Genomic DNA, 24429 nt, shown 5'->3' with positions numbered 1-24429 from the left:
AAATGACACTAGGATTGCTTTCAGCAACACAGTCAAATACAAAAGGCTTGGATCAATTACAGGATTGATACGGCATATGGCAAACACTGTTCTTTTGGGGGAAAAAATGCAAAATATGGAGGTGGAACCAGGAACCAATCAAGTGAGTATCTGAACAATGAAACAAACATCTAGTGACTGATCAGAACCAGGACCCAAGGATTATAGTGGAGAAATCATTGAAATCATCAGTCGAGGCTAGGAAGAGTAAAAATGACAACCTGGATAAAAGGATTCAGGGAGAAACTGCACAACAAAAGTATGAAGGAGTTGCTAGAGCCTGGAGTTCTTTCCTTAGAACTATGAGCCTTTGGGGTCAGCTTCCTTCCCTTTGCAGATCCTTAGCAAGTGGAAACAGCCTTGTCCCTACTCACCCTTCCCAAATTCAAACTTCAGAGCCTGGACACAGAGTGATGGGAAAAGAGGGAATTTATTGCTTCTTCTGTTCTTGTAGATCTCCCCTCTTTCTGACATACCTTTTCAAAGTGCTTTTCAATAGCAATGGCTGAAAAGTGGCATTATGTTCCAACTTACTCTGAAATTTTGATTCTATATTCACTTCCATCAATAGGACCTATTTTCATGCATGACTTTATTGTTGCCAGAACTATATTGGTATTATAATACTGATGCATTTTAACCAAATATTTATTTGTAACACATGTGGTTTAATATTTCATTCATTATTTTAGGAATTAATCATGTCTTCTAAAATAGAAATGCACATGGAGAACCAATGCAAAGTTTTCTACATTCAAAGCTAAAGCTTTTACATGTTTCTTTCTTTAATTGGGTTGAATAATTATTCACATTGGCTTCCTGTTGTCAACCAAATGCCTCTCAATGTCCAGAAAATGTATTCAATGTCTCATCTGAGATGGCTATAGAAATTCCATACATGAAAGCACACTTATCCACTGATTTCCATAATCAACTTAGAACTCTCTTTCCTATCTCTTAAAGGATGTGGAAAGAGGATACTCAACAGCTTGCTCAGGCCCCATCTTAGCTAAAGGGGAAGAAACGTCAACACATAGAGTCCACCTATAATAGGGGAAACTCATAGCTCTTCTCCTAAGAAGACCACTGAACACCTTGGGTTGAGACACTGGCCCCAACTCAGATGAAAAGCTATCTTTTTCTTTTTCTCTAAGGAACTGAAAGCTATTTTCATTATTCTGACCATAACATGAACATTTTAGCTACTTTATTCCAACTCCTTCTTCAAGCATTCTGGCAAGAATTGGAAGGATGTGGAGATCTTTGGGGCACAGAGATCAGTCACTAGTCTCTTCCCTCTTGTGATCCTGGAAGGCAGAAAGGTGTCCTGTCTTGTTTGCCTGTGGATTATAGTCCCCAGAAAATAAGAATCTGCTTATCTAGTTAAAAATTATTTAACACTGCTAGATGAGCAGGCTCACACCTGAATGTTTAATGAATATCAGTTAGTTGAGAAAAGATTTCCCAACATTATGCATCATGCCCTTCTTGAAACGCTTATGTATTCATTATTTATAAACACAATCTGTATATCACAAACTATCAAAATCTGACAACCCAATATTTTCTTCATTTTTACATGTAAGAGGAATTGATAAATTTTGTATGATAACAATTTCTATTCAATCTTCCCTTACTGATTACCACAAACAATAATGTTTATATTATAATAGTTTTGTCTCCCCCAAGTTCTAAACTGTTACTTCATAGGTAGGCTATCCTTGGTGGCTTTAGAAATTTGCCTTCTTTCTTTGAGTCTACTTAGGATGGCTGTAAATCTTTAAAACAGCCATTTTTTCCAATATGTATACATGAAATAATATTGGTCTGTGAAATTTCAGAACTTGCAAAATATCAATTAAAAGTTACTCATTCAATCTAGAAAATAAAAAACCCCAAGTAACAAACTTCAAGAGCACATATAAGTAAACAAACTTTCCTCTCTTTCCAAATAGAAAAATGGGCAATACAGATTTTTAAAAACCTGATTCTTCAAGAGACTGTAAAGGCTTCCCATAGCATTAAAGCCCCAAGACTCTATTTCAAATCTTTTCAATGTGGAAGTGAATACAGTTATACTATGTTCTTTTGTATATCAACTTGTTTTTCAAAATGTATTAATGATAATTATGGTGGTATCTTCACATTTTTCTTCCAAAATTCTAGTATAAGACATTAAGAGTTAAAAATGTGCTCTTACTAATTCCAATAATAGGGATGGAAATATAGCTCAGTGGTGGAGTACTTGACTAGCATAGATAAAGTTGTGGGTTTGAGCCCCAACACCACAAGATGATGATGATGATGATGATGATGATGATGATGATAATGATGGTGATGATACTTGCTGGCTGTGTAATCTTAGACAAATAAGTTTAATTTCTTCATCTATATCACAAATGAACTAAGACCTCTTCTACAAAATTATTGTCAAAAGTAAAGATAGCATGTGAAGTGTCTGGGACTTAGTGAGGACTCTGAATTGCAGTGGGATGGCAGTGGTTAGAAGGGACTGTTATGAGATTTTTGTGGTTTAATTTATTGTCCAAATAACATTTAAAAAAAATAGAGTCCCATATGTTAATTATATCATGAAAATAAGAAAGCTTCTACAAAATAGTTCCTTTATATTAAGTGGATGGAGTGCTCATTCATGTACTTGCCAGAGTCCAGAAGGTCCAACTTGAGGCCATATTGTTCAGGTAGGGTGAACCAGCTGGGCTCTGAGGAGAGGGCAAAAGGAAGCACTTAACATTGCAGACACAATGCTCTCTGGTTGTGAGACATGAGAGTGGGTGGATAAAACAAAACTGAGGCATCTACTTGGGTGGCTTAGTGAGTGGAAGTTCTGGGTTTGGTTAGCTGACAACCCTTCAGAACAACGAGGAAGAACTGGTGACTCTATCAAGGTCCCAATGACCTGCTAGAAATTGTTCATTATGTCTAAAAATGAAATTAAGCTCAAATTAAATGGAATGGCCTTGTAGCCCACAATTCTGCACATGGTATCATTTTTACCCAGTAGAATAACCTTTTTTTACAGCTATGGGGTTGTTGCTACCAACTTCCACGTGATCAAGGCAACCGGCAAAGCTAGCCACCATGAAAGTCAGCACCTAGCAGAACTACTATGACCAGTTTATTATGTTATTCTATTCACTTTTCAAATGATGTTTATTCTGAAGGACACTAAGCTTTAGGAGATAACTCAGTAGGATTGCCAATTCAAATGAATTTCTTAAAATTTATTTTCAGACACCATGATTCTACCCTTTGACAATATACTAAGATGTTCTGCATTTGGTAAACAGACACTAGTTCTTATAAAATTGTGTATTTGTTCCTTAAAATCATCTACAAAGAGAGTTCACAGGAAATGTTAAGCATGTATTCTAAATAGATTATTAATAATTTGAAGCAAATGCTTCCTGGTTTAACTACTTGGGGGAAACTACCAATTTTTTATTCTGTCAAATAAGTTTAAAAGTACTTCTGTTGCAAATTGTATAACATATGTTATCCATACAGGACTCTTTAAATGGGATTAGGTTAATCCAGGGCCTTAACATTAAAAAATATTTGACTCTCGTAGCATGGTCTCCAAATGTGTGAGAAGAGATGTGGCCTGGTCCTCATCACCATGAAATGTTCACATAGTCATCAAGCACTTGACCCTCTACTGGATGCCACCATTTGCTTATTAAAATGTGTCTTCTGATTTCAAGGACTCCCTTGTTCTGAGGTATTTACAAGTTGGCAAAGAGACCTTATAACAATTCAAAAGTATACTTTATACATATTTTGTGTATCATATATACATATGTGTGCATATGAATATAAATGTTTAATATACACATCAGGTGTGTGTGTGTGTGTGTGTGTGTGTGTGTGTGAGAGAGAGAGAGAGAGAGAGAGAGAGATAAAGAGAAACTCAATACTAATAAAATAAACAACCCAGTATTAAAAATGGGCAAAATGATTGGAGCAGACACTTCACCAAATATTTACAAATAGCAAATAAGCACAATGCAAATTAAAACCACAACAAGATATATATATATATATATTTTTTTCAGACACCATGATTCTACCCTTTGACAATAAACTAAGATGTTCTCTGTGTGTGTATGCGTGTGTATATATATATCTCCAAAATTAGGAAGACCAAATACCAAGTATTGATGGGAATGTAGAAGAACTGGAACTCTCACACACATCTACAGGTGGCCGTGTAAGATGGTACAACTGCATTGAAAAACAGAAGCTCTTGATAAAACCATGAAAATTAACCTGGGAGGGATTCTAAACGCATACAATTATACCAGTCATACTCTGAAAACTTCAATGGAGAACTGTCACATCCTTGTCCATATGTTTAGTTAGTCCCTGGATACGTCTAACCTGGGTAGCTCTGTGAGTGGTTCTTACTAAGTTGATTTTGACCTCAAAATAGGATGTGACAGGAGTGTAGGGAGTCAGAAGTAGCAAGAATAAAATATCTGAAAACTGAAAAATAAAGGACATTCTTTGGGGATAAATTTTCCCCACCAACTGCTGTTTAAAAGTTATTAAAAATCAAAAGGAAAATAAGTGTTATTTAATAACACCTGTAACATATACCTCCAACGTTGGCAATAAGGAATTAAAAAGCTTACACAACAATACAAACCAATAATGGAGTTGAAATGGAAGATAATGAGGGAAATTGCCATCATAGGCAATTTTTATACTAAACAATATTGGCCTTCAAAAGAAACTGAGAACCAAGTTTTTAAATGGCAAAATTTTTATAAGATTGGGAATAGGGTTGGTGAACATGAAGAGATCCTATTTCAGATTTCTTAAAGAGAACTCAGGTGGGGAGAAGACTGAGAGAAACAGATTTGTTGAGTATCCTTCTGCTGTATGTTGATTTACTGTGGTGGAAAACCTAATTAATAATATTAAATGCTCCCAATGCAGATTTTAGTGTCTTCACACACTTGACTCAATCTCCATAACAACCAAAGGAGATAAATATTGTTGTTCTCATTTTATAGATGAAGATATTTAAGTCCAGAGGCTTAAGTGTTTGTCCACTGACATGCAACATGGAAGAGGAAAAGTTGAAACTTTAAATCAGGTCTTAGTTAATCTTTCACTTACCCAAAACTGAGACCAAGTATAAAAAACTTCATTCTACAAAAACAATAAATAATCTGATTATAAAAACTTCTACTGAACAATGAATGTCACAAGTTGATGGAAACAGAAAGTTAAAGGTAGGACAAAGCAAAGAATAGAAAGGTGTTGGGGGGCTTGATTAGCAGCATCTACCTTATGACTCTCATCCCACCCTGCAGTTCCCCAGGGCCATTCCAAGACAGCAGGGTAAATGATCACCTACTTAATCTGTCCTTCAAAATGATTTGCGGTCTTTTCTGAATCATAAAATAGCTTGTGTTTTCTTCCAAACATTAAATTGTACTTTCGAAATGAAGCGTAATTTTCTAAAAATTTTGAAAATTTTCATGTACAGGAAGAATTGTTATAAATTGAAAATTCTATTTTACAAAAACAAACTATTACTTTACATTGGTTCTTGACCTGGGTCTCACATTAGAATCACTTGAATTGTCAGTGCCCAGGGTCCCAACCCTAATCAATGAAATCAGAATCTCTGTAGGGTGGGCCTGAACATGGGCATATTTTTAAAATGGCTCCTCCCTTGGCTGTTTCTAATATGCAACCCAATTTGAGTAGTAAATTTTGAATCTTCTGGGTCACAGTTAATTAATTTATTTCACTAGTATTATAAGTCAGATGATATTCAAAACCCATTTGATAGCTTCTTCTTTGTCTTTTTAAAATTGGAACTGAGTCATACTTTTGTGCCAAGTGTTTGGTTCAAAAGGAGACTAATATCTTCCAGTTCTTGTTCATAACCTAAGAAAATGAAATGAGGCTCAGGATCCCAATTCAAGTTCCCTGACTTGGGTATAGGTAAATGGCCCCTGGGAAGAAAATGGGAGTGGGTAGTCTCTGCCAAGTGACAATTTCTCAGCTGTTTTGTTTTTACGCATGTACCTTTGGCAAAAACTCAAGAGGGAGAAATATGCATGTATAATTTCTGTAGCAACGCAATGTCCAGGATTTCATAAGTTTCCAAATGTAAGACAAAGCATTAGAAGTTCTTTTCACTTGCAATTTATCAGGAAAAAAATAAACAAATAACAAAGACAACATTATTCAACTAAAAAATTATTTCAGGTTCTGCTTTCGCTCTTGTTTGCACCCTGTAGCACCCACATTGCAGGTACTTCTCCAAGCAATATCTGGATGAAATGGTTCTAGCTAACAATCAAAAGACTCTGGTTCAAATTCAGGATCAAGGCACTAGTAAATGTGTGACCAGATTCAAGGCCCTGACCACAACAACCTGCAGAAAGAGAAGTAATATAAGTCCTTCCACTGTGGACAGCGAGTCAAACAGAAGATAACACATGATATCATTGTATATAGACGCCTATGTATGCAAGTTTTTTTCATTACTTTTAAAATTTGCATTATATGAGTTTTAGCACCCTGCCTCTAGGCAGGAATGAAGCTAAACTTCTTGCTAACCTCAGACTAATTGGAACCAACCTTGTACAGCTTCCCATTGGCCTGTGTCCATGTGCTGTGGAGTCCTTGAACTTGCCTGCCCATGCTCCAGGCTACTGGAAGGGCTAAAATAAAACGTAAAAGTTCTTATCTTCCACTTGGAACCCTAAAAATTGATTCAACATTGGCAATTATTGGGAAACAACATGTCCTTGATGATGAGGGGCTCCTATTCATTGTATTTATCAAAATCATTGGCTATTTTTAAAAGAAACTCTGAAGTCTTGCTTGCATTCTGCAGACAGATACCCACAGATTCTTGGGTACCCTTGGCAGCCTTTGGAAACTTCCTTATTGTCTCTGCACATTGTTAAGCCCTAGAGAAGCAGATTTCCAGCTACTAAACAAAAATTGAAAAATTGAGACATTAGAGAGAGATCACATTTTTAATAAAAATTTCAACAATTGTAACAAAAGCAGACCATCATCTGTACTATCCAGTATGGTAGCCATCACCTACATATGGATGATGAGCATTTGAAAGTAGCTAGTCCAAATTGATCTGCCCTGTACACCAGATTTCTAAGAACATTTCAAAATATTTCAATAATTTTATATTGATTATATGTTAAAGTGGTAATATTTTAGATTATTAGACTAAATTCAAATATATTATTAAACTTAATTTCATTATTTTTCTTTTTTGAATGTGAATAATGAAGAATTTAAATTTTATCAGCTAATAAAATTTCAACATTTTGGGGCTGAGGATACAGCGTCAGTTGGCAGAGTGCTTGCCTTGCATGCATAAGGCCCTGGGTTCAATCCCCAGTACCATAAAAAAAAAAAAAAAAAACATAAATTTTAAAGAACTAATGGTTTATAACAATTCATGAATCAGGCAGCATCCAGTCTACAAAATGAAAGGACCTCCATTAGGCACAGAGAAATAATCAGTTTTCATCAGATAGCCTTGAGCAGAACAAGAAGACTGCATGGTTCAAAAGGCACATTGGCTAGCATCAGATTTCTTCCTTATAAGGTTAAAGCACAGAAGCCTTTTTTATCATGATGACTCAGGTTGACCAGGTCCCCTTGGATTAGTTGATGTGAATCCCTTATTCTTTAGAAAACTGGCTGATTTTCAAATTCAATTTGATTCGTGGTATCTGGCATGAGTGGCTCTCTATTCTAGTTTGGTCTAGTCTGCTGGGGCCTAGTACAGGAGTTCATTCCAAAACAATAGTCTCCCATTTGTTTTACTGAGCAAGTTACACGATGGTATGCATTATATTTCTGTTTTACAGAGCTGATCTAGGTTTTCATTATTCTAGTTGCCTCTATAATGACCCAATGCCCACCTGGATAGAGTTTGCAATCTTAAGGACACAATCATCAACAGGTACAACAAAAGGGAATTGTGCCTTTTATTGTCACTAGTTTTTGTGTGTGTGTGTGTGTGCGCGTGTGTGTGTGTGTGTGTGCACACGCGCGTTTGCAACTAGGACTCGGAGGAGGAAATACTGCCTCCACTGACCTGAGTAGCTCAAAGTAAGAGTTACTCAGCTCAAGGGTAGTGATGTGGAATCACAATCAGCAACAATATTAAACAAGAACAAAGTAGCCTAGGAATACCTCCAGATCAGAAGAGGGGAGATTCTCCTGTGAGAGGTAGAAGGAGACTGAAATTGTGCTTTGATAAGCCTTCTAGATGATTCTGATATATGTTAAAGTTTAAGAACCATTGTCGTAGAGACAGAGATTTCCCAGATCTAGTATGCTTGATCAGTTTCTTCTAATACTTCAACATTTTGTCAGCAGAGTACAGCTCAAGCAGACCAAATAATGGCTTAAAATGAGATCAACTTTCATCAACTTAACAAACAATAGTTATGTTGGTACTAAGCAGAGAAGTCATTTTTTTTGTTATTGTTGTTAAATTTAAAATATCTTGCACATCACATATTCTCAATAGATATTTGATCATTAATTGACTTTCAAGTTGCTCTAGGACATTTTATAGTTAATGTCAGAAAGAAATGAATTCAATATTGTAGTGGATGCTGTTGGTGACCCCCACAGATTATCTTCACCAGCCACTGAACCCATTATTCCAGTGGTTGCCTAAAGGCTTATACCTGTTTCATTCTTCAGAGTCTTATCCTGTGTGACTGGTGCCAGCTAACTAGGAAGACTTCGTCACCATTTTCACACCCATACTTTACTCTCTACTCCCAACAGGTGACCAGTGACTGACTGACAAAAAGATACTAATGTTTGGCCCCTTTACCTCAAGGTGGGAAACTCTGTATTGAAATTTAAACTACAAAGCTCATTCTCCCCATAATCAAGCCAAAGGCCACTGCCTTGTTCAACTCCCCTCTTCCTTACTTTGCATTATTCCCTCCTTTACAAGGGTTTCCTGAGAATGCCTCTCCACAAATCACATATGACTGAACCCTGTCTCAGGATCTTCCTTTAGGCAACTTGACTAAGACAACAGACAACTGTTTGTCAGTCACTACCTGCTGTATTTATTGCTTGCTGAAAAATTGAAAATAGATTCTTCTCATTGCCCAACCAAGTAGAAAATACTTCTCTCTGTCTTCAAGCTACTTATTAGGAAAGAATGCAAAATAATTCAATAATATCCAAAACAAAAGCATAGCATAATAATCTGTAAATATTCAGTTATCCTAAAATTCCAAGAAATGTCAATATTTTCTAGCTAGCCAAAGAGATGCTCATAGATTTCTAATTTTGATTAATATCAAACCTCTCAAAGAACTAAGAGAGAAGAGCGTTCATTCATGAAAGTTAGAATCATTTGGAATCCTGGAAGTAGAATATTTATAGATTTATTTTGATAGAATTTAGAGGTCCTCCCCTCCAAATAGGCATAAAAATACATACACCCGACAGAGTTCCTGGAATGACTAATGCAAGGTCTGTTTGCCTTTTATTTCCCTGAGCAAACATTATGTATATGTTTTATTCCACACCAATATAAATTTACTGCTCTCTATTCCTCTCAACCTTTCTCATGTGTCAAGCATGGTCATATTTCTAATGGTTTATAGATAACAACATTATCTAGCACTTCTTCAGAAACTTAAAATCCTATATACTCACTGTTATGATTTGGATGTGAGGTGTCTCTCAAAAGCTCACGTGGGAGACAATGCAACAAGGTTCAGAGGACAAATGATTGGGTTGTGAGAGCCTTAACCCAATCAGAATTAATCTCCTGATAGGGATTAACTGAGTGGTAACTGGGTAACTGAAGATAGGTAATAGGTGGGAATTGGGGGTGTGGCTTTGGGGTATGCATTTATATCTGGCAAATGGAGTCTCTCTGCTTCCTGACCACCATGTGAGCTGCTTCTCTCTGCCACATTCTTCTACCATGGTGTTCAGTCTCAACTCAAACCCTGAAGAATGGAGCTTACCATCCATGGACTGAGACCTCTAAAATTGGGAGCCCCCAAATAAACTTTTCCTCCCCTAAAATTGTTCTGGTCAGATCCTTTAGTCACAGCAGTGAAATCACTAACTAAAACACTCACATATACATAGGCATCCATCTTTAAATACTACCTCCTTCTTCTGTCTCCTCTCCTTTCCTCTGGTCTCAGAAGTCAAGCTTTCTTCTACATGCCAAAACTCCCTCTAGTCTTGACCCAGTCCTTCATCAAATTTTCCCCTGAGAAATCTTATCTAAACCTTAAGTCTTTAGACTTTTCTTTCCCCAAACAGGCTCTTTTCCTCCACCTAAAACATGCTCATATTTCTACCACCTAGAATAGCCCTTCCCTTTCTGCTGCACCCCTTTTCTGAATCTCCTCCATCTCCAAAAGTATAAATTTGATCTATCAACCTTCACCAGTGGCTCACCCACTTATCTCCTATGACTACTCAAGCTATTAGCTAGTAACTACCTAATTTTTTTTTTTCAGGCAAGATTTCTCCCCATAGCTTCAGGTCCTTAGGTTCAACATCTCCCTATACCTCCATTAACATGTCAAGAGTCAATAGGTCTATCACTGAGCTCACCATCCAATCTTCCTACAGTTTTTATTCCTTTACTTACTATCACTACCATCCTCCTTCTAGGTAGCCAGCAATTGTCTATTCCTGCTAATGTAACTTCTAAGTCTTTCTCAGATCTGTGCCCACCTGTCTGCTTCATCAGCTAACACTGCAGTCACCATCTGGACCAGCCTTCCCCAGATTCATCCTGTCATGTTGCACCAAACTCCTTAGCAAGATCAAATGTAAGTGTGCCACTCTCTGCCCACATTCGGTCAATATTCTGAAGATCAAACTGAAACTTAGAAAATTTTTCCAGCACACTGAGTTTTGTCAGCTAATGGAGATACTAGTCATTCTCCAACCACATGGAAGTATTTTTTCTTTCCTTTTGGCCAGTTTGAATTGCCCAAAGCACATTCATCCTTTATGAGAATACTGTCAAAGCCTGACCACGTCCAAAGTTTTTCCATCAAAACCTGACACTGTTTTAATTTTTTTCAAATTTCAATTATGTGTTGTTTTCTCCATAAAGTTTAATGAACAGATTGATTTAGAAATGCAAGAATGAGTAGCAACACCAACAGAACTCATGTGAACAGAGGTTATGATATTTAGATCAATATAAAATATCTGGGGAGTGTAAGAGGGGTCCAGTATTCAGTATGCTTCATCTTAGCCAAACACAGCTTCCCACGAAAACCCCCAAAATGTTTAAAAAGTTTCCATAAAAAGGATTGAAAAGGCTCTGCAGACTTCAAAGCGCTCTTTAAAATGTTTTGATGAGTTACGTGTAAATGAACATGCAGATTAAATTTCCATCTAAATCCACATGCTCTTAAAACATTGAGGGGAGAGGGCTTTGCCAAACATGCTCTGGGTTTTCTGAACTCAAAGCAGTTTGCAATGTTCAACAAACCTAAATGTGGCAGGGCTCACCCAGGCCGGCACCCGTCGCCTTACTAATTCAAAGCATAGTGACTAACCAGCAAGTGTCAAGAAGAAAGGAAAATATATGCAAAGGATTCAAACAAAGGGAGACGGATTCTCTGCTTATTTAAAGGAAGGGATGACTCTCTTGGAACTATGGAAGTTATTTTCTTCCTCTAGATTTTATTTGGACAATTTCTGGTTTAATCAACAAATATATTTTTGAGTACAGTTACAAGCCAGGCACCATAAAGAAATCCAAGATTTATACGAGGCTTCTTTTGACTTTACTAGGATATAGAAAAAAAAATTTCTTCTGCAAGCTCAAATATAGCACCAATTCCTGGAGGACCGTGTCTAAGTATGAATAAGTCATAGCTAAACAGAGAAGGAGGTGTAGAATGTATTCACACCAAACATTATCCAGCTAACAGAGCAAGAAATGGGCATTCTGTGGTTTCAGTACTCCTGAAGTAGCTTTAAGAGTTGAAAAACACATCCTTGACCAGAAACCTGTGCCACACACACTCCTGTGTGTCCTGGATCCTGGCATGCCTTGCTCCCTGACTGGAGCATCCCAACTTCTGGGCTAGAGTTATGGCATATAAACCCAGGACACTACACACTATTGGCTGCTCCAAATGTAGAACTACTTGGCTCTAAAATCTAATTTGTTAGCAAATAACCTGATGGCAAGACTAAGAAGTTTGATCTGGAGGTTTTCAGCTTAAAAAAAAAAAAAAAAGTTTCCATGCTGGTCAAAATTCTGTTATTCAAGGACTTAGTCCCAAGGCAATAAGAGATTATACCTGATTCAAGTGTGACTGCTACTAATTAACACTTTAAAAGTTTCTGAGCCTGTCCATATGTTCCTCATGAGAAATAAAAATGTGATCATCTCATTGTCCCCTAAGGCAGACCAAGGAAGGGAGGAGGACAGTTGAATGTGCTTAAAATCTTCAAAAGAGAAAGACAAAAAACTCCAGGATATGGAGTCTTGATTCCAGGCATTCTGAGAGCAGAGACCCAAACTTCAATTTCTTTTTCATGCTTCTAGGTAGCACCTAATTCAAAAAACACAATCCACTAACTTAAAAACAACCTCCCAACATTAAAATCAAGATTAAAGTGGCTCAGCAGTAGAGCACTCGCCTAGGACATGCGAGGCCCTGGGTTCGATCCTCAGCACCACATAAAAATAAATAAAGGTATTGTGTGCAACTACAACTAAAAAATAAATATTGAAAAAAAAAGATTAAAGAGGGAAGGGCAACGTTTGGGAAGTGATAGGGTAGATGCAGAGAAGATTCCCTGGTGACATATTATGATTTTTTTTTTCATCTGCTTCTCCTGGTTTGTGTGGTTGGTTCATCCTTTTGGGTGAGCTGAGAAATGAGACCGTTCCCACTTGAGTGACGCTGCACATTTAACTCCAAATCTCTAGCATATTCCCTAGACCGATGGAAAACAAACATGACAGGACAATGAGTGAAGGGACAGGGCCTGTGCTCTAGAAGTGCTTTTTCTTGTGGGTCTTCGCTATCATTTGTTTCTCCAGCATCTGTCGCATGGTGATTGAGTCACATTAGATATTGTGGGAATGGATTGTTATGCTGGCAGCAACCCTGTGTTTGAGAAACTCAATTCTCTAGATCAAGGGTTGCAAAACTAAACAAGAAGAATGCACACACACACAAAAAAAAAAAAAAAAAAAAAAAAAAAACTCTTCCAGAATGTAGAGGCTTTTGTATTTCCATTTTAGTGGTATTATATCTTTGCCACATATTCCGAGGTCCTAGGCTGAATTCTCAATTTTTGACCTGCCTCTGAGCTTCACAGAACAAAAACCCACCAAATGCAATTTTCCCAGTACATAAATTACATTCTGAAAGTAAATCAGGCACCTCTGGAAGCAGCATTGACTTTTTTAGGCCACCAGGACCACTATAACTGAATTATTGCTTCTGTGGAATAAGTAGACTCTTGTCCTGATCTGAAAGAGCAAATTCAGTTTCTTAAAGGGATATGCTAGTATTTTTGAAGATACTAGAAATCTAGGGGTTTAACAGTGGTCTAATCACATTTCATGGCTATATCCATGATTACCAAGGTTCATGTGGGATCAAGGCAGGACACACTGGTAACCATAAGATGATGTGCTGAAGATCTGTAGCAGAGGACCAATGGCTTCATTGCATGGACACATTCCTGGAAGATTAATCTTGCATCTCTCTCCACGCCCATTTACTCTCAGTAGTTGTGGGTGGGACAAGAGAGAGATGAAAAATCAGGCAGGTGCCCCTAAACTCAGAACCTCCAAGGTTTACACAGCACAAAAGAGCTGGGCTATATGCTAAGGGACCCGGAGCTGTGTCTTTTCCTACCTCATCCCACCTTGATCAAAAGAATGTTGCATGATTAATTTGCTGACTGAATAAACACTGCATACAAGCACTTAGCTAAATATTAAACAAATCAAGAAAAAATTATAAGTATGCATTTAGTTATGAAATTTCTAGAGAAAAAATTTAATTTCATTAATACTTTTAAGTCAATGAACATATTTAAATACCACAATAATAAAAAGGACTACAGGAAGCAAAAGAATATACTAAATGATAAAATTATTTTTTGAAAAAGGATTACATATTGCAAGTGCTTAATATATTTCAAAAATTATGTAACAGCTTGGTGCAGTAGTGCATGTCTGTAATCCTAGAAGTTCAGGAGTGCAAATTCAAAGCCAGTCTCTGCAACTTTAGCAAAGCCCTAGTGAGAGCTTGTCTCAAAATAAAAAATAAGAAGGACTGGGGATGTGGCTCAGTGGTTAAGTGCCCCTGGGTTCGATCCCTGGTTAAAAAAGGAAATAAGAAAAAAAAATTACGTAAGGCATTTTACAATTTACATTATTATAAAAATCTTATTTGTTTATCACATATCCTAATAACAAAACTTTATTTTATTTGGGAATCATTTAGCCTGATTCCTTTGTTTTTGTCAGTTGGGTTCATATTATATTATCTTGTAAATGTTCTTACTTGAAAATTTTTTTAAAAAATTAAACAGATATTAATAATTATATAACTAATTGTAAATGTTAGGAAGTAAAATTATAAAAGCACATCTCTCTCAATCCACTGCCCAAAACCAACTTGAGGCCTTCCTTTTTTCACCTGTTCCTATTTATTAAGATATCTCTACATTGAAAAGGATGGAGGGAGAAAGAAAGAGGAATGAAGAGAAAGGCTTGTTTTTGATCATGTCCTACTTTTTGATTCAGAGAATGCTTTTTCAATGTACAATGAATCATTCATATTATTCAGGTAAACAAAGACTCTTTATTCTTTTTAATGTTGTAAGTACTTTATTGTACTATGGACCATAATCTAGTCAATTCTTTCTCTACTGATAGACAGTTTAAATTCTTTTCTGTAACCAATGTGGTAGCACACACCAGTAATCCCAGTGACACTAGCAGCTTAGTTAGGAAGATCGAAAGTTTGAGACTAGTCTTAGCAACTTCATGAAAACTTCAACACCTGTCTCAACATAAATTTTTTTTAAAAAAGGACTGGGACTTATTTCAGTGATAAAGTTCCCCTGGGTTCAATTCCTAGTACTTAAAAAAAATTCTCATCAATATTTTTCTATCACAATCTAAACCAAAATGAATAGTCTTACAGATATATTTATGTATATTGTACATATATATGTAATACTGTTCATATATATGTGTAAGACTGTTCATGTAAGACTGTGCAAATTATATATATGTATTTGGCATCCAGGGTTAGATATGTAAAGGTAGATTCTAGATCCAAGAGTTTCCATTTTGCACACAAAGGTTTTCAGAGAATAGTTTAATATAAGCCAGAGGTATCATCACCCCAGAGATGGGGAAAGAAAAGTGAGCAGAGAAAATGTCAAGTGAGGAATTAGAAATCAGGCTCATGTTTCACTCTAAGGCTGGGAAACTGCTTGGGTGTGTGGCTATCAAAACCTCAATGTGAAGAGAGCCTGGTGGGGGAGAGTGTGACTGGAGCCTCAGAATCCAATGAAGACCAGCCACAGCAATAACAAGGAGGCTGGGCCTTATGTTTGATTCCAGCCCTCAAAAACAGAGAGGGAAGAGACTGGAATTCAGACCAGGAACAGGCATGGAAGAGCAGGACAAGAGATCCAAGAAGAAGAGGCCAAGCCTATGGCAGCTGCAGACAAGCTGAGGTGTTTTGTGTTACTATTACCCATTCCATGACCTCTCCCCATCATCAATGGAAGGAATGGAAACTGCTGACCACCAAAGCCTTGTAGCAGCAGGAAATAATGCAAGAGAGGAGTCGTCCCAAGTTCCGGGATTGGCAAAGACCTGAGTTCAGACGGGGAGATGAACGCAAGAGCAGAAGCAAGCTGGTGGCTGGTGGGGCCCAGAGCAGACAGCAGAGCCCGTCCTATCCTAATGTGTCAGAGGAGGGTGGCCTGGAAGAGATATGTGGAGCTCAGACCATTTTGTTTTACTTAAAGGGGGGCTGTCCATGCAGCAGACACATGGGCCACAGGTGCGTGTAATCTTAAAATCTTGACATTTCAGCAGATGTACAAGAAACACGTTCACCTCAAAACCCAATAGCAGCTTCAAGAGGATTTTTGTCACTCATTCCTTACCACGCAGATCTTAAACTTTAATTACCAAATCTCTATACTGGCTCCAACAATTTGCTCCTGGAACCTCCCACTTCCCCTAGCCTCTTACCCTAACTCAGCCTCCGTCTGCCATGTGGACTGCTTTCCCCATGGCCCCAAGCCATAGCTCTGTGGCTGCCATTCCGGCCTCTGCCCATCTGGCCAAATGCCCCCTCGCAGCAGCAATATCCACTTGGCATGGAGCGGGAGAAGACGAGGACTTATTTTTTTTCCCTAAACAGGATCTCCACTCCACCCCACCCCACCCGCCCCCACTTCCCTTTCTGTCTCTGTCTCTCCCTGTTTTTCTCTGACTGCAATTTTTGCATGCTGTAAATCACAAAACACATTTCTCTACATCCTCCAATAGTTCTCTAGCATGTGTTACTCAGGGAAATAGTGTCCACAAGAGTTTGAGGCAGTGAAAAGACAAAAAGAAGCTCTTGTGAATTCTCTAGAGAAGATCGTATCAAAACTGAGATCTTCAGAGTTCATCCTTCCATATGTCCTGGCTCACAAAAGTTGCAATAGGTAATCATACCATTCCTGGTCAGCCTGGAACCCTGAGGAATATTCACTTCACCACCACTCCACGCAAAACAAAAGTTTGATTTTCTGGTACAATGACTATCTTTATTAGAGTAAGAGCTTCAGAGAAACAGTTCACTCTTCTACTTGACTTTTACACATTAAGAACTCAGTTTTAGGGTACAATACCAAATACTTCCTTTTCAACAGTCACCAAACACTATGACATAGGAAATCTGGATGCTCATTGCAATCAGTGGGCTCCTGGGTGAGGACTTGCTGTCTGGAGAGTAAAAGTATTTGTGAAGCAAGAGGGCCTTGAGGCATACTAGAAAGTGGGCTGATTCTCTCCTCTAGAGCTTCAGTTTCTTTGTTCAATGGGAAGAATCATCCCCACCACAGAGGGTTAAATTGGCAATAGGCACATTAGCACTAAAATACCCCCCACAAAGTTTGCTTAGGACCGTCATTCATTGCTTCAGCATGTGAGGCTGTGGGATTTGTGTCTCCTGACAGCTTACCACATTCTCATCCTTTGTTCTTATCACGATCCATTATATTAGGACTGCTTGATAAATGTTTATATGATTACAGACAAGGGCTGTGGTTTCACATGAGAAATAAATAATAGAGGGAAAGAGAGATCTGACACTTGGTAGGTGTCTTCTAAGCACTATGCTAGAACTAGGAGCTTTATATATTGTCTTCATTCGAGTGCCTTGGAAACAGATTTAAGATAGAGAATTGTGTGCAGGTTTACTTAAGAGTGCTTTTGGAAGATACGCCTGCAAGGAATTAAACAGGCTAGGATCATGCAGGGAATGACACTGACCTGAAAGGGAAGAAAAAACTAAAGCCTCAGCTTATTACATGCAATGTTTCAGAGCTGAAATGTGCTTCAGAGCTATTCTCAATTGAGATGAGGAGCTAGATTTTGCATGTTCACCTAAGCCAGCCATTGACCAGAGACTACTGTGGAAGGGAACATAATCTTGGTTGGGGCCACTTTGTACTGTCAAGGAATACTTCTGAAAGGGCACAGATGGGAGCCCTCAGCAGCCAACATCTTCAAGGAGGAAATATACCAGGAAAATAATGGAGAACTGAGAGGAAACTGCATGCATTAGCCCTGAAGCAGGGAATTTGGCAGGAGCACCACAGTTTCCACTACAAGCCAGCCCTTGTACCATTCAGATCCACTTGCACTGTATAAATTTTCCTATTTGGGAACAGATTCTCTATATTCTATCTGATCTTGCTCCTCAGAGATCTTTCAAAGAGGATGGGGAATGAACAAAGCCACTGGTGCTGTAAATGATCTCAAAAACACAGCTGATAGTCATTATACCTCTTCGACGTCCTATTCTAGATTCACCTCATTTTCAGCAAGAACCTCTGCTGGTCTAGGCAACTTGCCTGGTATGGAAACTCTGACCCTTATCTCTGGTCACCTTGTTTTTCTTAGGTCATGGCTGATATACTTGTTCATTTACTATTGCAACCAGGAGTATGAGAGACATATTCTTTCCTGTGCTCACTATATTGCAGCAGCCCTGCCTCCTTCTAAAAATCAAGGTCAACAATTCTCGTCGGTATGGAGATTCCTTTCTTCTTGACTACAGTGACCAAATGGCATTCACACTTCATGTAAGTTATACTACTACTGTGCCCTGTGGAACCATTCTCCTCTGGGTGCCAGAACCTCTTGACTCATAGAGCCTGAAGTTAACAATATATATCACATTTTGGAGGATGGTGACACACCCTCAGAAGGTGTCCTCTCTAAGTTATCACTTCATTTGTTCACTTAAAAGGCTGTTATAACCACTCTGTCAGACCAGCAGCTGCTACATGTGATGGGGCCAATGTGCACAGGACTGACCTATCCATCTTTTGCTATACAGTGGGTACTTTGGTCTAAGGCAATGTTATGCAGTATCCTGCACTGATAAATCATACCCAGTGGTACTGATGAATCAAACCCAGTGATACTGGTAGAGGCTCTGTCAGCAGGAAAGGCAAACTCATACCCAGAATCTGTACAGATAACAGTTAAGATGAATCATTGCCTTTCCAGGAAGCAAGAAGCCCAAAGTTATCAACTTTTCACCTAGTGGTTGATTATTATCCTCCACAATTAGTACACTCTAAGGGTCTCTGCATTGGTCTTTGTAGTTGATGGTCATTTGGTAGCATAAGTGAGTAGGAAGGGGAGTCCATACAATTATGCCCATGATAGTCCCCATCCTTGCCACTATAGTTACTCTATTCATGTTCCTACTGTGTCTGCACAGTAGGATAGATACTGTGATAGATACTGGCTGATGTTCAACTGACTGAGTCATTCTATTAATTTGGTTGCTTAATGTTTCTCCTATGGTAGAGACACCTAGGTAGGGAATAATTTTACAAAAATCTTAACCCTCTGGCTCATTCTAATAGATCCTTCCATGTTCCTCTTTTTTAGGTCTCTTTGTCCACAGTCTTCCAAACTTTGCCATTTGCCACTGTTCCTGGATACATCTACATTCTTATCTTTGGATACTTCTCTTTTCATATGACATGGAAGTACCACCCAGAATTGTCACCAGCTGGTCAGGCTGACAAGATGAGCTGGGTTCAAAGGAGTTGACTGTATCAATAACTATGAAAAAGGTGAAGAAACCACACAAACACAAAAATACCTTTTTCTCAATTGCTGGGGTCAGGGACGGCTCTGCGACCTCAAAGATCAGCTCCATACTGGAAAGAGGACAAGGAGAGCAAGAGAGGCAAGCAAGAGTGAGAACCCAAACACCTCTATTTATTGGGGAAAAAACATTCTATAGAAAATTCCTCCCAAATAAGGCAAGGGGTGGGGTTTCAAAGAGTGGAGTCTTGCTTGGTGATATCTTGTGGTCAGCAGATTGATTGACATCTTGGCAAGTCACGTCCATCTCAGGTGCTGTGTAGGATCACAGGCAGAGCAAGAGGAAAGGTACACATGTGTCACACAGCCCCAAAAAGCGCAAAACACCAGGCCCCTCATATGCTCAAATGCACATAGCTCACACACACAGCCCATGGATTGCTCATGACATGGAACTGTCCACTGGGAGGATGTTCCCTTATCCCTATCCTTCAGGGTCCCTCCTGTGTGGGGTTGGAGCACAGCAGCATCTTCAGTTTGCATTAACATGCACAAGCTGACCCAGGCCTATGTTCAGGCTTGTCCTCTGCTACCAGCTGATCATAAGCTTCTCCCACCCCTAGAAGCCCTAAGTGAGAGCTGTGGGAGAGGTGCTTATGCAACAGGGATGGTGACAGAATGCACTCATGATGAGCAGCACCGGTGGCATGGCCACTTGATGTCCTGTGGTCAGCTACTTCATCTCTACCAATGCAAAATAGCAAGCCAAGAAATACTTATTGAATGTTGTACAGTTCCTAAAACCCTGGTCAACACTAGTTTTCCTGTTGGGTTTTTCAGTGAACATCATGCAGCATCCTCTCCCACCACAGACACCTCTGGCACCAAAGATTCTGCTTAATCACATGCCCTGCCTGTGCTGCCGAGATCTTTCCTTCTCTAGGTCCCGTTCATATTTGGCAACCTCCCATGTCACCACTCATCAAATAGGTCTCAGAAGTATTCCAAGTGTGGAAGATGCTGCTTCCAGAACCCAAAGGAGAGTCACAGTATTGTGCTTTTTCCTAATGGTGGGGAGCTTGAGATGCAACAATATATCCTTAACTTGGAGGGGATGCCCCAAGATATCCCCAAACACTGAATTTCTAAAAAAATGTCTCTGAATCTTCACAGGGTTTATTTCCCACCCTCAGGTGTGGTTCAGTTATGTCAAAGTTTCTTACATACTTTCCAGTTTTTGCTAATCTGTTCTAGTTAGTAAGGTTTCATCAATATAGAGGACTGAAGTACTGAGGAGTGTGTAGATAGACCAGGTTCTTTCAGAAAGCAAGGAAATTAACATAGCCTTGGGAAAGATGGCAAGTGTATAATGTTGCTTATTCCACATGAAGGGGAACGATATATAAAAATTCTTTTCTGATGATGAGAAAAGAGTATATGCTGTATGGCTGGTTCCATACCACATTAATCTGCTGCAGCACAGATACTACATGAGGATTCTGTAAGAGGCTGCGGCAAGAGGCTACAACTTGGTTCTGCCTCACCAGAGTGCTCTTATATCAGTTTCTCCCCCTTATTCTACTTTATGTTTCATTTCTCCTTGATCCAGACCCCTCAGGATCCAGGTCCATGAATATTTATTCCACTCCTGTTGTTACAAACAAGCCAGGTTTCAGAGCTTCTTTGTTGTTTAGTCTCTCTCCTCCCTTAGCTGGCCCAAAACATCCTCAGTCAGGCTGTGCTGAATTTTGACCATTGTCATTTGTCTGATTTCCTGGAAGGGAAAAGAGAGTAGATCTTCAAGGGGTGAGGGCAGGCTTTTGCTCACTGCTGAGAGTTCCACACGATCTTCAGGCTAAGTGGAGTCATTATATTCTACCATATTAATTCTGAAAGCCCAGAAGACTTAAAGAGTGAAATGTTTACAATATTTGCATCTACTCAGATATTCCCAGACGAATCCTCAAAATTCTAAGCCTTTCCTCTCTGGAGCATGACATTGGATCAGAAGAACAACCAGGATACAGTTTAGGCTTCCTGAAGCTCCAACACTCTTATAATCCTGATTCTGGTCCTCCTCTGTCTATCCACCAGTTACAAGACACCTACTTCCCGTAAATACTGCATGCTAGTTTTCCCATTTTACCTTTAGTTGATTATTAATCACCATGAGCCTAACTCAGTGATGCTCAGCAACAACTTTACAATTCCCAAGTCATTATCATTACAATTTCCTTTACTTCTCCAGCACCAGAGATGCTACAACTGCCAGTATGTCTCCTTCCACCAATATCTCAACCTACTTTACCAAAGTGATAGTTTTAACTGTCCACATTCTACATAGAAGTAGTAGTAGGGTCTTCACTACCATTCAGCCCAGGAAATGATTCTTCTCTTATGATCTGTTCCCTACAATTACTTCTGGTACCATCTTCCAGTGGGTTTTCCAGAAAGCAACTCTAAAAACAGAAAACTGCATGCAGAAGGTATTTTGAAGAATGTTCTTGGATGACACATCTGTCCAGAAGTAAAAAAAAAGAAGCTGGTCCACATAAGGCTACAACTGATCTTCAAGAGATTCTATGATTCTACAGTACTGGAGTGGTTATTCAGAATTATACCAAAGTTAAACAAAATGGACAAGCCTACGGCTTCCTATGGAAGCCAACCACTGGTTGTAGGTCACCCCTTGGGAGGACGTGCAATTTTGAGTGAGACAGTTCTCTGCTGCTTAGGGCAATTCCCAGTGAAGGAAGTAGCTTCAGGCCATTAGCAGCTGTTATTTTGGTGGGGTGAGGGTGAGGGGTTAGGGAGTAGGGGGAGATTGGATACATTAGCCCAAGGAGGGGATTTGGTTAGAGCACCACAGTATACACTACACATATATCATGTTATCTATACCATAGCTGCGTTCAAACAAGAATTTTGATCTTGATTACTCTCCCTGCCTCCAGAAGGTCTGTCCATTTTATTTTTTATTTTGTTTGTTTGATTTGGTATGAGGATTGCATCCAGGGGCACTTAACCACTAAGACATTTCCCCAACCCTTTTTAAAAAATATTTTATTTTATTTTGAAACAGGATCTTGCTAAGTTGCTTAGGGCCTTGCTAAGTTTCTGAAGCTGGCTTTGACCTCTCAGTCCTCAGGCTTCAGCCTCCCAAACCTCTGGGATTACTGGTGTGTGCCACAGTGCCCAGTCAGTACGGTCTCTTTTCCATGAGTTACAGAAAAGAAATTGAACCTCCTAAAGATTAAACTCTTGCCTCAAGTTGATTAGTGAGTAACAGAGACAGCAGGATCAGGCGGCAATTTGAACAGGTCACTCTGAGTATTCAAGAAATGGTGGAGCCACGGTCTTCAGTGGCGGGTTTCAAACTACATGTGGGAAGTCTCTAGAAGAGCTCTCGTATGTGGAATCCATACATTTCATGAAGCTCCCTATCATTGAAGCTCTGGTAGAATTATGGCATAATCTGTCAGACACCTGAAAAATTGTTTCTGGTTGTTTTTAAGGGAAGCAACTCAGGCCAAGCCACTTAATCCATCCTTCCAGAAGGGCCCATACTGGTTACCGTCTAGAACTTTCCACTGGTCATCTTCTGTCAGTATTGATGCTACCTCATGTCCTGCAAGGCACCAAAGAGGTATCAAATATCTAGAAATTTCCAGTCTCAACCCCACTTGTTTTCTTCTAATTTTTCTCAGTGTTGGATGGACTAATCATGATTACTCTCAAAGTTAGTGACCTTAATCTCAGTTCTTACTCTAAGAAAATGTTTTTGCAACATTATTTTTCATGCACTTTTGTACAGTGCAGTGTGCTTGGGTAAAGACCTGCATATATCACCACAATACTACCAGATACTCTCCTTCAAAGCATATAAAAATGTGAATTAGTCTCATGGTTTGCCAGGGCTCCACCTCCAAATCATTGTGGTAAATTCACTTAGTTGGTGCTAATGAAGCTTGGAACCACTGATTTAATTGCAATGTGAACCAGAGTTAGCCTTATTCTCTTCTATGCTGTACTCTCAAACTGAGGAAGCTTGGTCCCAGATGGAGACCGGGTCGAGGTAGAACAGACCAAACATGTGGATGGACCACAATAAAAATCACAGCTCAAAAACCACCCTTCTGATGGCAGGCCAACTATCTTAACCTCCGCAGGCAAATTAACTCATTGAAAGGAACGATGAGGGTTTAATAATTATTTGTGAAATTAATAGACAAATTCCTTAAATGGAGTAATTGTTCTCTGCATTTCCATGTCTGCCCATGTCTTGTCTATTTCCGTGTTGAACTAAAAATTGATGCTGGGCAGAGCTTTCCCTCCTCCTCATCCACTGGCAGGAAACATATCATGTCTCAGCACACCAGGGGATACCCGGTGACCTGCTGGGGAGCGTGAGCTGGAGCAGTTCCTATGACAGCATGTGCCACTTTGCCTTAATAAAAATTACCAAACTGAAAACAGATGACAGCTGCAGATGCTGAGAAACAGACATATATAAACAAACTCCTTTACTTGGTGAGGCTTTTGTCTCTATTCGGTCAGTCTTCTTTCCACCAGTTGGTGTGTGTGTGTGTGTGTGTGTGTGTGTTTGTGTATGTGTGTGTGTGCTGTCCATGTGTTAATGAAGACTCCAGGAGGCCCTTGGCCTGATGGTGTGCACAAGGATGCAGCCTGACGGAAAAAGCTCCCTGGGACATTGGCCAGACTTGATTAAATGGCAGGGTGGTCTATTCTAGAAGAATCCACTTCATGCAGGGGGCCTCCTTTGATTATTTCTACTTTTGTCATCAGAGAGAAACACTGGGAATCCTTTCTGTTTTCCTGAATCTTCCTGTATTGTATCAGTTCCCCCTGCTTTATACTCTCTTTTCCTTCAGGACACTCAATCAGCCAACAGTATTTATTCAAACCTTGTTGTCACTGAATACCACCATTAGATAATTTACACAAAGTACAAAAATATATGCAAGATGATTCCTGCCTTTGAGGGATGTTTA

At 39.1% G+C, this 24429-nt stretch overlaps 1 long non-coding RNA gene across 1 annotated transcript in view; it reads left to right on the top strand.

Annotated features, from left to right (window-relative positions):
• Nucleotides 1–23943, top strand: part of LOC114102107 (uncharacterized) — a 47694-nt gene extending 23751 nt beyond the window's left edge. Inside the window, exons 4-5 of the long non-coding RNA XR_003584436.2 lie at nt 18254–18435; nt 19256–23943. This is a non-coding gene — a long non-coding RNA (uncharacterized lncRNA). The remainder of the gene's footprint in view (nt 1–18253; nt 18436–19255) is intronic.
• The last annotated feature ends 486 nt before the right edge of the window (nt 23944–24429 follow it).

This window comes from Marmota flaviventris, chromosome 6, assembly GCF_047511675.1.
Source record: "Marmota flaviventris isolate mMarFla1 chromosome 6, mMarFla1.hap1, whole genome shotgun sequence".
Taxonomy (NCBI): domain Eukaryota; kingdom Metazoa; phylum Chordata; class Mammalia; order Rodentia; family Sciuridae; genus Marmota; species Marmota flaviventris.
Note: the sequence above shows the minus strand (reverse complement) of the source record. Positions and strands in the feature narration are given on the sequence as shown.